This window comes from Trichechus manatus, unplaced genomic scaffold (assembly GCF_000243295.1).
Source record: "Trichechus manatus latirostris isolate Lorelei unplaced genomic scaffold, TriManLat1.0 scaffold00124, whole genome shotgun sequence".
Classification (NCBI taxonomy): domain Eukaryota; kingdom Metazoa; phylum Chordata; class Mammalia; order Sirenia; family Trichechidae; genus Trichechus; species Trichechus manatus.
The window spans coordinates 4,567,675-4,580,655 of NW_004444060.1; positions in this window are offsets into that span (position 1 = coordinate 4,567,675).

A 12,981-nucleotide genomic window follows, 5' to 3' on the forward strand; every position below is an offset into this window, starting at 1 on the left:
AAACGTTAAGGAGCAGTTCTACTCTACACACATAGGGTCACCATGAGCCAGCTTCGACTTGATACCAACTAACAAAAAGACCATAGATTTGCAGGAAATTGCAAAAATAGAATAGAGAGATCCTTTGTCCCCTTCACTCAGTTTTCCTCACTGGCTACATCTTATGTAATGATAGGAAAAAATCAAAACCAGGAAATTGATGTTTCTATAAAATATGTACATAGTTCTACAACATTTTATTACATGTGTAGATTCATGTTATCACCACAGCTAAGAATACAGAACTATTCCATCACTATGAAGATCTCTCTTCTGCTACCCCCTTCTGTCACACCCATTTCCTCTGCCCCTCGCCGCTGGCAACCACTGATTAGTTTTCCATTTCTATATTGTTGTCCTTTACAGAAGGCCATATAAATTGCAACATATATACTGTTTAAGATTGGTTTTTTTCATGCAGCATAATGCCCCTTTAAAAAATTTCCGATTCTGATATTCTAAATTAAAAGTTACCTGCATAAATGCTTCAATGAAAAAAAGAAAAGTATTACAAAAATAGAAAAGATTTCTAAGGAGATATCTTAGGCTGTATCTCTGGAGAAGCAAAACTAGTGAAGTATATATATATATACAGAGAGAGAGAGATTTATCTCAAGGAAATCACTTACGTGGTTATGGAGGCTGCCAAATCCCAAAGTCCCTGGGTCAGGCCACAGCTGGAGGATTCTCCTGATTCACGTAGTTGCGGAGGGTGATGAAGCCAGAACTGGCAGTTCAGACAGCAGACTGCTGGCTCATAGGGCTGTGGAGCTGGTGAATCCCCAAATCAGCAAGTCAGACAACAAGCTGCTGGCTCAAGTCCCAAGAACCAGAGGCCCAATGACGACAAGCCAGAAACAGGATCAAGAGCAAGTGAGATTTGCCAGAAAGTCCATACATATATATTGGGTTTAGGCTAAACCCCCAGGGAAACTCCTCTTGCAACTGACTGGCTCATAGTATCAGATCACATCATGGAGGTGATTCTATTATATCACAAAATGGAGGATAATTACATAATACTGAGAATCATGACTTAGTCAAGTTGCCATGTAACATTAATCATCCCAGGAGATTTGTGACAATAGCTTGGGCTAAGAGAATAAAAACAAACAAATGCAAATTGTGATTGAAGATAACAGGAGAAGAGTCTGTTTAGTAATGACTACAAATGTATTTGGTTTAAATAACTGTGTTGAGCAACACATTAAGAGGAAAGAGACAGGGACAGTTTATGCAGATATATCAATAAGTTTCCTAAATAAATGATAATGAAATAAAAGTGTCTAACGTTAAAACTGTTAAATTTCATCAGCCTTTCCTTACCTGAACTTTTGAGAGCAGATGAGGATTGAGAAAGTAGAAATAAGCTTGTCAGCCTAATAAAATTTGGCAGATAATTTTATTTTCTGACAACTTTATTTCAGTGTGATGATGCCACGAATAAGTATCCGTCAGGCCTGCTGCCCTGTCAGACTAATCAGGAAGCTTCGGTCATTTTCGTTGTCCCTAGTTTACTTCAAGCCCCAAAGCAGACCCATTGCCTGACGTCGATACCGTTGATATTTTTAGGGCAATTTTGTTAAGTTTAAATATTCTAATTGAAGGGAACATTTTCACACAGGCATTCTGCCATGTTGTGTCGTGCCGGGGACGCTAGTATGTCTCTGAGATGGCCCTAAATGTTTCACCCCAAAAGTGACTACCTTATTTTTGGTTTTTATACATCTACTATGTGAAATAATTTTAAAGTAGCCATAGTTAAAACTGTGTTTCATGTCTCTATATTATGGTAATTTAGTCAGTGTTATTTTCCAGAGGCAAAGATGTACATGTTAATTAACAGATAATGTTAAACTAAGTTTCCTCTGCTGAAGACATCAGCAAGGGATGAGATTTCCTTGTTGAAGTTTTCCACACTTGACATTAGTATGTTCCAGTGGTGCTGAAGTATCAGAAAGGGATGTGAAGTGAACATAAAAGAAGATGGAATGTAGAATAGATAGATTACTGGGCTTCTCTGAAATTCTAAAGAAAGGGCTATGATTCATAATTATCTCTCTTTTTATTTTGAAATATAAAAAGGTATAAGAATATATAGATTTTACAAGCACAGTTTAAAAAGAATGATAAAATGAGCATCAGTGCCTTCCAACCATTTTAAGAAATCGAATATTATCTATACCCTAAGTAAAGAGTTCCTGCATGGTACAAACATTTAAGCATTAGACTGTTAACCAGAAGTTTTGCTGTTGGAATCCACTTGGGGGTGCCTAGGAAGAAAGGCCTGGCAATATGTTTCCAAAAGGTCACAGGCTTGAAAAACCTGTGGAGCACAGTTCTACTCTGAGACACACGGAGTCACCATGAGTTGAAATCGATTTCACCGCAATGATTGGTTTCAGTTAGGTATCCTAGATGGGTTATGAGTTTTGGGACCTCCCCTCACCCTCCCCTGCCAAATACAATCCCTTCTTTCTCCTACAAAGTGGTAATCAGTGTGTAGGGTTTAGTATAGATACCTTGGGGATATTGCTGGTGTGGATCCAGATCACTGCAATAAAATGAATATCACAATCAAATGAGTCACACAAATTTTTTAGTTTCCTAGTGCATATAAAAGTTATGTTTACACTGTACCGTAGTCTATTAAGGGTGCAATAGCATTATATCTAAAAAAATGTACATACCGTAACTAAAAATACTTTATTGCTAAAAATTACTAACCATCATCTGAGCCTTCAGCGAGTTGTAATCTTTTTGCTGGCGGAGGGTCTTGCCTCAGTGTTGATGGCTGCTGACTGATCAGGTGATAGTTCCTGAAGGTTGAAGTGGTTGTGGTAATTTCTTAAAATAAAACAACAACGAAGTTTTGCCACATCAATTGACTCTTTCTTTCATGGAAGATTTCTCTGTAGCATGCAATTCTGTTTGATAACATTTTACCCACAGTAGAACTTTCAAAACTGGAGCCAATCCTCTCCAACCCTGCAGCTGCAGTATCAACTAAATTTATGTCATATTCTAGATCCTTTGCTGTCTTTTCAACAATGTTTACAGCATTTTCACCAGGAGTAGTTTCTATCTCAAGAAACCACTTTCTTTGCTCATCCATAAAAAGCAATTCTTCATTTGTTAAAGTTTTATCATGAGATTGCACCAATTCAGTCACATTTTTAGGCTCTACTTCTAATCCTAGTTATCTTGCTGGTTCCACTACGTCTGCAGTTACTTCCTTCACTGAAGTCTTGAAACCCTGAAAGTCATCCACGAGGGTTAGAATCAACTTCTTCCAAACTCCTGTTAATGTTGATATTTTGACCTCCTTGCATGAATCACAAATGTTCTTAATGGCGTCTAGAATGGTGAATCATTTCCAGAAAGTTTTCAATTTACTTTTCCCCGATCCCTCAGAGGAGTCACTATCTATGGCAGCTATAGCCTAATGAAAAGTATTTCTTAAATAATAAGACTTGAGAGTCAAAGTTACTCCTTGATCCATGGGCTGCAGAATGGATGTTGTGTTAGCAAGCATGAAAACAACATTAATCTCCTTGTATATCTCCATCAGAGCTCTTGGGTGACCAAGAGCATTGTCAACGAGCAGTAATATTCTGAAAGGAAGTTTTTTTTTTTCCTGAGCAATAGATCTCAACAGTGAGCTTAAAATATTCAGTAAACCATGATGTAAACACATGTGCTGGCATCCACACTTTGTTTTTACATTTATAAAACACATGCAGAGTAGATTTAGCATAATTCTTAAGAGCCCTAGGATTTTCGGAATGGTAAATGAGCACTGACTTCAAGTTAAAGTCATGAGCTGAGAATCTTTGAAGCTTTGAAGCCAGACCCTGACTTCTCCTCTCTAGTAGTGAGAGTATTAGAAGGAATCTTCTTCAAATATAAGGCTGTTTCATATACATTGAAAATCTGTTGTTTAGTGTAGCCACCTTCATTAATTATCTTAGCTAGATCTTCTGGATAACTTACTAAAGCTTCTACGTCAGTACTTGCTGCTTCTCCTTGTACTTTTATGTTAAGGAGAAGGCTTCTTTCCTTAAACCTCATAAACCAACCTCTGCAAGCTTCAAACTTTTCTTCTGCAGCTTCCTCACCTCTCTCAGCCTTCACAGAATTGAAGAGAGTGAGGCTTTGACTTAAGGGAATGTTGTGACTGGTTTGATCTTCTATCTAGACCACTAAAACATTCTCCATGTGGCTTAGGCTCGGTTCTCTAGAGAAGCAAAACCAGTAAAGAGTATAAATATATATATAGAGAGAGATTATATCAAGGAAACAACTCATGCAATTGTAGAGGCTAGAATGTCCCAGGTCCATGGATCAGGGTAGAGACCTCTCCCAAGTCACACAGCTGCAGAAGCTGGCAAGCCCAAAATCAGAAGGTCGGAGAGCAGGGCTCCCACTCAGGCTGTGCAGATCGACGAATCCCAGGTTTGGCAGTTAAGCTGGCAGCTCAAGTCCCAAGAACGGGAGATGAGACAACAGGAAACAGCTGCAAGATCCAGAGAGAGCAAAAAGCCAGAACGTCTGCTTATATACGTATGTGGGCCACACCCCCAAGGAGACTCCCTTTCATCTGATTGGCTACTCACAGTATAGTCAATCATGGGAGTGATTACATTAAAACACTGAGAATCATGGCCCAGCCAAGTTGACACACGATCTTAACCATCACACCATATAAGGCTGTTTCTCTTTCTTATCATTTGTGTGTTCACTAGAGTAGCATTTTTAGTTTCCTTCAAGGATTTTTCCTTTGCATTCACAACTTGGCTAACCTTTGGCACAAGAGGCCTAGCTTTTGGCCTATCTCAGCTTTCGACATGCCTTCCTCACTATTCGTAATTGTTTGTACCTTTTGATTTAAAGTGACAGCCCCATAATTCTCCCTGTCACTTGAACACTTAGAGGTCATTGTAGTGTTATTAATTGGCCTAATTTCAATATTGTCATATCTTAGGGAATAAGGAGGCCGGAGGAGAGGAAGAGAGATAGGTGCCTGTCGGTGGAGCAGAGAAAACACACACAACATTTATTAAGTTCACTGTCTTGTATGGATGCTGTTCATACACCCCAAAACAATTGCATTATTAACATCAGATCACTGATCACAGATCACTATAATAGATATAATAATAACAAAAAAGTTTGAAATATTGGGAGAATACCAAAATATGACACAGAGACATGAAATGTGTACATGCTGTTGGAAAAATGGTGCCCAGTGCAGGGTTGCCACAAACCTTCAGTTTGTAAAAAACGTAATATCTGCAAATCGCAAAAGAAACAAAGTGCAATAAAACAAAGGAGGTATGCCTGTATTAATCATTCTTTTTTTTTTTTGAAAAAGAGCTCTACCATTTATGTCCACATCCATAAACTGTAAAATTGTTTAAATTTGCCTGCTACTTTTTTACAGAAACTTTATGAGAATTTAGATTAAAGTTTAAATGCTATTTTTTAGTGGTTTTATATAATCTTATCAAATCACTAAGTGTTTTTAACTTACATGTGTGGTTGATGAATAGATAATCCTTAAACAAAATATACAAGTATATTAATTAATATAACGCTGTTTACATGTTTTTTCAATGATTCCATGTAGCTTTGTTTATAACTCCATCATAAACTCATACAGTCTGACTTATAGCTATTTGAGTAGCTGTCAATCCATTCCCACAAAATTATCAGTTTCTTGAGATTCGCAAACATGTATTTCTCGATGTTTATATACCAAACCAAAAACCAAATCCACTGCTATCAAGTCGATTCCAACTCATAGCTACCCTGTAGGACAGAGTAGAACTGCCCCCATAAGGTTTCCAAGGCTGTAAATCTTTAGAGAAGCACACTGCCACAGCTTTCTCTGATGGAGTGGCTGTTGGCTTGAACTGCTGACCTTTCGGTTACCAGCTGAGTGCTTTAACCACTGTGCCACCAGGGCTCCCTGGTTTATATACCCCTGATTAATATTTATTTAACTAATATTAATATGTATTTTATGTTATTTCATATGCTTTATGCATATTGAAATATTCGTTTACAGAGAAAAAATAAGGTGTAAGATTCTTGCTATTTTATCCCCATTTTTCAGGTAAGAAAACTGAAAAAGAAAGAGGTCATGTAACTTGCCAGGGGTCGGTTAAACTGAGATTCTAGTCCAAGTACACTGACTCAAGACCCTATGCCAGAATCTCCCAAGCTTTCTTGATTCAAAACACAGTCTATTATTCCTTTGCTAAAGAAATATGAGTGCCAATTTTTAAATCTTTAAATCCTAACACTTTATCAAGTATTTATGCCTTAACAACTTGGTAGTCATTTGAAGGAGCCCCTAGATAGTGCAAAGGGTCAACACTCTCTGCAGCTAAGATAAAAGTTGGCAGTTTCAATACACCCTGAGATGCTTTGGAAGAAAGGTCTGGCAATCTACTTCCAAAAAGTTAGCCATTGAAAATCCAATGAGCAGGGTTCTACTCTGACACACATGGATCATCATGAGTCAGAATCCATTCAATGGCACCTGTTGGGAACTGTACAACTTGGAATCCAATTGGACACTACTATCCTCATTTACAGTTCTACACTCATTTTCATGCAGTACTTGCTTTTTTATTACAGAAATTATAAAATTTAACTTCACAAAGACATTGCATCCAAAAAAATGCAACATAAACATGTATCAAAACTATGAACTTCCTCCAGCTAGTATTTTTGCACAGTTTCTCACAGATATTGAGTATTTCTTTGTTTCCCTTGAGTATTTAAAATATTCTACAGCGCCCTATGAGTTATGAGTAACCAGGAGTGCTCTACCATGTCTTGGCACACAGTTTAGAAACTGTATCCCAGTACTCTTAGCCTCAGATTATCCTTACTTTAATGGAAGTGTAGATTTAAAATTTTTCCCTTTTATTTAACTATTGTGTGGCTTTCAATGATGTCTAGTTTTGCTGAGTCTTAGTTTTTTTTTTGTTGTTGTTGTTACTTTTTGTTGTTGTTGTTTAGCTGTAAATGGGGATAACAAAAGCCACAGTGTTACTGTGAAGATGAACTGAACCGACGTGTTTAAAATGCTTAACCTACAACAAGGCAAGTGATAGGTTATTCAACATGTGATATCTTTCTACCTTTTCAAAAATGTCTTCATTTCTCTCTACACGCTCTGCGTTGTAGTTGCTGAGCAACTGTGTGCTAGTTTAGTCAGTTCCGACTCATAGGGACCCTATGTACTAGAGAACGAAGACTGCCTGGTCTTGCATCATCCTCACAATCATTATTGTGCTTGAGCGCATCATCGCAGCCACTGTGTTAATCCATCTCACTGACCTTCTACTTTACTAAGGACTGACCTCTCCTGATAATATGTCCAAAGTATGTGAGATGAAGTCTTGCCATCCTTGCTTCTAAGGAGCATTCTAGCTGTACTTCTTCCAAGACAGATTTGTTTGTTCTTTTGGCAGTTAATGGTATATTCAATATTCTTCACCAACACCATAATTCAAAGGTGTCAATTCTTCTTGTCTTCCTTATTCATTGTCCAGCTTTCACATACATATGAGGCGATTGAAAAAGTCATGGCTTGGGTCAGGCACACCTTAGTCTTCAAGGTGATATCTTTTCTTTTTAACATTTTAAAGAGGTCTTTTGCAACAGATTTGCACAATGCAATGCTTTCTTTGATTCCTTGACTGCTGCTTTCATGGGTGGTGATTGTGGTTCCAAGTAAAATGAAATCCTGAACAACTTCAGTCTTTTCTCCATTTATCATGATGTTGCTTATTGGTCTAGTGGTGAAGATTTTTATTTTCTTCATATTGAGGGGTAATCCATACTGAAGGCTATGGTCTTTGATCTTTATCAGTAAGTGCTTCAAGTCCTCTTCAAATTCAGCAAGCAAGGTCATGTCATCTGCATAACACAATTGTTAACAAGTCTGCCTCCATACCTGATGCCCCATTCTTCTTCATATAGTCCAGCTTCTAGGATTATTTGCTCAGCATGCAGATTGACAAGTATGGTGAAAAATACAATCCTGACACACACCTTTCCTAACTTTAAACCATACAGTATCCTCTCATTCTGCTCTAACAACTGCCTCTTGGTCTATGTACAGGTTCCTCATTTCCACCAGTACTGTTCTGGAATTCCCATTCTTCCCAATGTTATCCATAATTTGTTATGATCCACACAGTCAAATGCCTTTGCATAATCAATACAACACATAAACTTCTTTCTGGTATTCTCTGCTTTCAGCTAGGATTGATCTGACATCAGCAATGATATCTCTGGTGCGACATCCTCTTCTGAATCCAGCTTGAATTTCTGGAAGTTCCCTGTTGATGTGCTGCTGCAGCCACTTTTAAATGATCTTCAGCAAAATTTTACTTGAGTGTGATATTTATATTGCTCGATAATTTCCGTATTCGGTTGGATCACCTTTCTTGGAATAGGCATAAATATGGATCTCTTCCAGTCAGTTGACCAGGCAGCTGTCTCCAGATTTCTTGGTATAGACAAGTGAGCACTTACAGTGCTGTGTCTATTTACTGATACATCTTAATTGGTATTCTGCCAATTCCTGGAGACTTGTTTTTCACCAATGTCTTCAGTGCAGCTTGGACCTCTTCCTTCAGTACCATAGGTTCCTGATCATATGCTACCTCATGATATGGTTGAACATTGACCAGTCTTTTTGGTGTAGTGATTCTGTGTATTCCTTCCACCTTCTTTTGATGCTTCCTGCATCATTTAATATTTTCCCCCATAAAATCCTTCAATATTGTGACTCAAGGCTTGAATATTTTCTTCAGTTCTTTCAGCTTGAGAAATGCTAAGGACGTTCTTCTCTTTTGGTTCTCTAACTCCAGGCCTTTGCACATATCATTATAATACTTTACTTTGTCTTCTCAAGCTGCCCTTTGAAATCTGTTCAGATGTTTTACTTTATCATTTCTTCCATTTGCTTTAGCTACTTTATATTCAACAGCAAGTTTCAGAGTCTCTTCTGACATCCATTTTGGTCTTTTCTTTCTTTCCTGTCTTTTTAATGACCTCTTGCTTTCTTCATGTATGATGTCATTGATGTCATTCCACAATCATCTGATCTTTGGTCATTAGTGTTCAATGCATTAAATCTATTCTTGGGATGGTCTCTAAATTCAGGTAGGATATACTCAGGGTCGTACTTTGGTTCTCTTGGACTTGTTCTAATTTTCTTCAGCTTCAACGTGAACTTGCCTATGAGCAATTGAAAGTCTTTTCCACAGTCAGCCCCTGGCCTTGTTCTGACTGAAGATTTTGAGTTTTTCCATCATCTCTTTCCACAGATGTAGTCTGTTTGATTCCTGTGTATTCCATCTGGAGATGTCCACGTGTATAGTAGCCGTTTACGTTGTTGTAAAAAAGTATCTGCAATGAAGAAGTTGTTGTTGGTCTTGTAAATTCTATCTTGTGATCTCCTACATCTTTGCTATCATCATGACCATATTTTCCAACTACTGATCCTTCTTTGTTTCCAACTTTTGCATTCCAATCACCAGTAATTATCAGTGCATCATTTTTGTATTGATAATTCATGCATAAGAAGACATTGAAAAAATCATGGCCTGGGTCAGGTGCACCTTAGTCTTCAAGGTGACATCTTTGCTTTTTAACTCTTTGAAGAGATCATTTGCAGCTGACTTGCCCAATGCAATGTGTTATTTGAATTCAGTTAGCAGAGATAATTAAATTTGACCACAAATATAAGACAAAAATAGGTATAGATGCGATCTCTATATTAACTGAGACTTATCATTGAGTTAAAGAAGTCCTGGTGGCACTAAGTTAAGCACTAGGCTGCTAAACGAAAGGTTGGCAGTTCCAACACCTCTCCCCCTAGCAACCCTGTGGGAAAAAGACCTCGTGATTTGCTTCCGTAAAGACTAGAGTCAAGAAAACTCTATGAGGGAGTTCTATCAGTCACATGTGGTCACAATGAGTCAGAATTAGCTCGAAGAAACCCAATAACATCAGTGAGTTGCTCCTGAGATGCGCACGTGCTCTAAACTTTAATGTTCATATATACCTATGTTTTCTAAGTAATATAAAAATTTCATAAGATTTATTTATGCATGTAGTCAGTTTTTTTCTCATCCATTGATAACTAGATACCATATGATAAAATGCTGATATAAAAGAAAATATATAAAATACACTTTCCATTGTATCCTTTAATCAGAATATAAAAAACAGAATTACCAAAAATTGTTCAGTTTTCAACTAAAACATTTTGTCATCCTCTCCCAATATAACAGTTTTTTATCCAACGCTAACAGCTGAATTTCTGAAATTGGCTCTTCTCCAAGTAGCAAGCTTCATGCAAATGAACCCAGATGAAAAGAATTGCAAATAGCTGGTATGTCTTCTTAACATTTGGGTAACCTCACAAGCAAGCAGCACATAGGATCTTTATCTCCCCAAACATAACTAATGACTACTTTATCTCTATCAAACAAAATGGAAATAAGTTGTGTTATTCTTTAGCAAAAATATTTTATTCAAAATATCTAAATAACAAAATCAATATTAATTCATCATAAGTATATAAAGATATCAGATAGGAGTTTAATTCTTAAAGCCCTTCACAATCTGTGTTAAAAGCAATATACTAAGCTAAAAATCAAACCCGTTGCCATGGAGTAGATTCATAGAAACCCTCCCCCAAGAGCAAAATACAAGTGATAAAAGGAGGAAAAATTAAATGATTGATTTAAAACTCATCCTCTCACAAATTTATTAAGAAATAGTTGTTAATAAATTATATATTATACTTAAATAGCAAAAGAATAGTCAATCAGAAAGCAAGCAAAAGTTACTAAAACATTTAATTAATATTAAATTTATAAGATATTATTCTTTGAATATTATATCATAATTATTTGAGTTTATACACTTACTACTAAAATAATCAAAGCTGAATTTAAATATCTTTGATATAAAAATATTTTATGATTTAATTATTTTGTAAACAATGCTTCAATAAACATATGGGGGAAATATTACTTCAGGTTTATGCAGGAATATCAGACATAAAATCCTACCCTTAGTGGGAACCCGTGAATACAGGATTGCATCTGCCTTATAGTAATATATTCTTGTAAATGGAATTGTAACAAATTTCAAAACTAAATTTCACCTATTCTTATATGAGAATTATGGTGAGAAAAAACAACACTCTTCACTATGTTCTCTCCCAGCTTTGTTACAAACTATCTCAGAGAACTGTGCTCAAGCTTTCTGTGACATATCTCCCTCTTTCCTTGCAATCAACGTGCAAAAAGCCCTATTGTGATTTATAATCGATTCACCAGAATAAAATAAGCTAAGTCATACCTTAATAACTATACCTGAACATAGATCAGCGCACACATTCTAAATAATGGGCTGTCTTTAGATATTCAACAAAAAATAACATTTACCTTGGCTGTAACAGGCTCATAGCAATGAGACAAGAATTCGATTCAACTTGACAGTAAAAAAATTATAAATTTAGGTAATAAAAGAGTCTACATTTTAGGATCAGGCACACATGGCTTTAAATCCCAGGTCCATCCTTTGGAATTAGGTACCCAAACAACTTGAGGACCTAGCTAGCTTACTAGTTACTTGAAGAAACTGGTTCAGCATCCTATAAATAATAATAATAATCATTTAAAAAAAAAAAAAAAAACCTTTATATCAGCATTGGTGTTTTTTGGTATTGGAAAATTTCTTTGCTACAGTTGTTGTTGTTAGGTGCCATTGAGTCAGTTCCTACTCATAGCAACCCTATGTACAACTGAACAAAACACTGCCCAGTCCTGTGCCATTCTCACAATCATTGTTATGCTTGAACCCATTGTTGCAGCCACTGTGTCAATCCATCTCATTGAGAGTCTCCCTCTTTTTAGCTGACCCTCCACTTTACCAAACATCATGTCCTTCTCCAGGGACTGGTGATAACATGTTCAAAGTATGTAAGACGAAGTCTCATCATCCTCGCTTCTAAGGAGCATTCTGGCTGCACTTCTTCCAAGACAGATTTGTTTGTTCTTTTGGCAGTCCATTGTATATCAGTATTCTTCGCCAACACCACAGCTCAAGGTCTTCCTTATTCATTGCCCAACTTTCGCATGCACGTGAGGTGATTGAAAACACCATGGCTTGGGTCAGGTGCACCTTAGTCCTCAAAGTGATATCTTTGTTTTTTAACGCTTGAAAGAGGTCTTTTGCAGCAGATTGGCACAATGCAATGCGTACTTTGATGTCTTGACTGCTGCTTACATGGGTGTTTATTGTGGATGCAAGTAAAATGAAATCCTTAATGACTTTAATCTTTTCTCCCTTTGTCATGATGTTGCTTATTGTTCCCATTGTTAGGGTTGTTGTTTTCTTTATGTTGAGGCGTAATTTGTACTTAAGGCTGTGGTCTCTGGCCTTTGTCAGTAAGTGCTTCATGTCCTCTTCACTTTCAACAAGCAAGATTGTGTCATCTACATAACACAGTTTGTTAATGACTCTTCCTTCAATCCTAATGCCAAGTTCTTCATATAGGCCAGCTTCTCTGATTATTTGCTCAGCATACAGGTTGAAGAAACATGGTGGAAGGGTACAACCCTGACATGCACCCTTCCTGACTTTAAACCACACAGTATCCCCTTGTTATGTTAGAATGACTGCCTCTCAATCTATGTACAGGTTCCTCATATCACAATTAAGTTGCTAGTTAGAAAATCTAAATAATAGAATACATACAAAATTTAATGCCAAGTAGTGAGATTACTCCTGCTGCCTATTTTTCACAATGATTTGTATGCACATTCTAAAGCTGTTAAAAATATTCATATTATTATAGTTTAATGTATAATGCATAATTAATGCATAATATGAATAGTT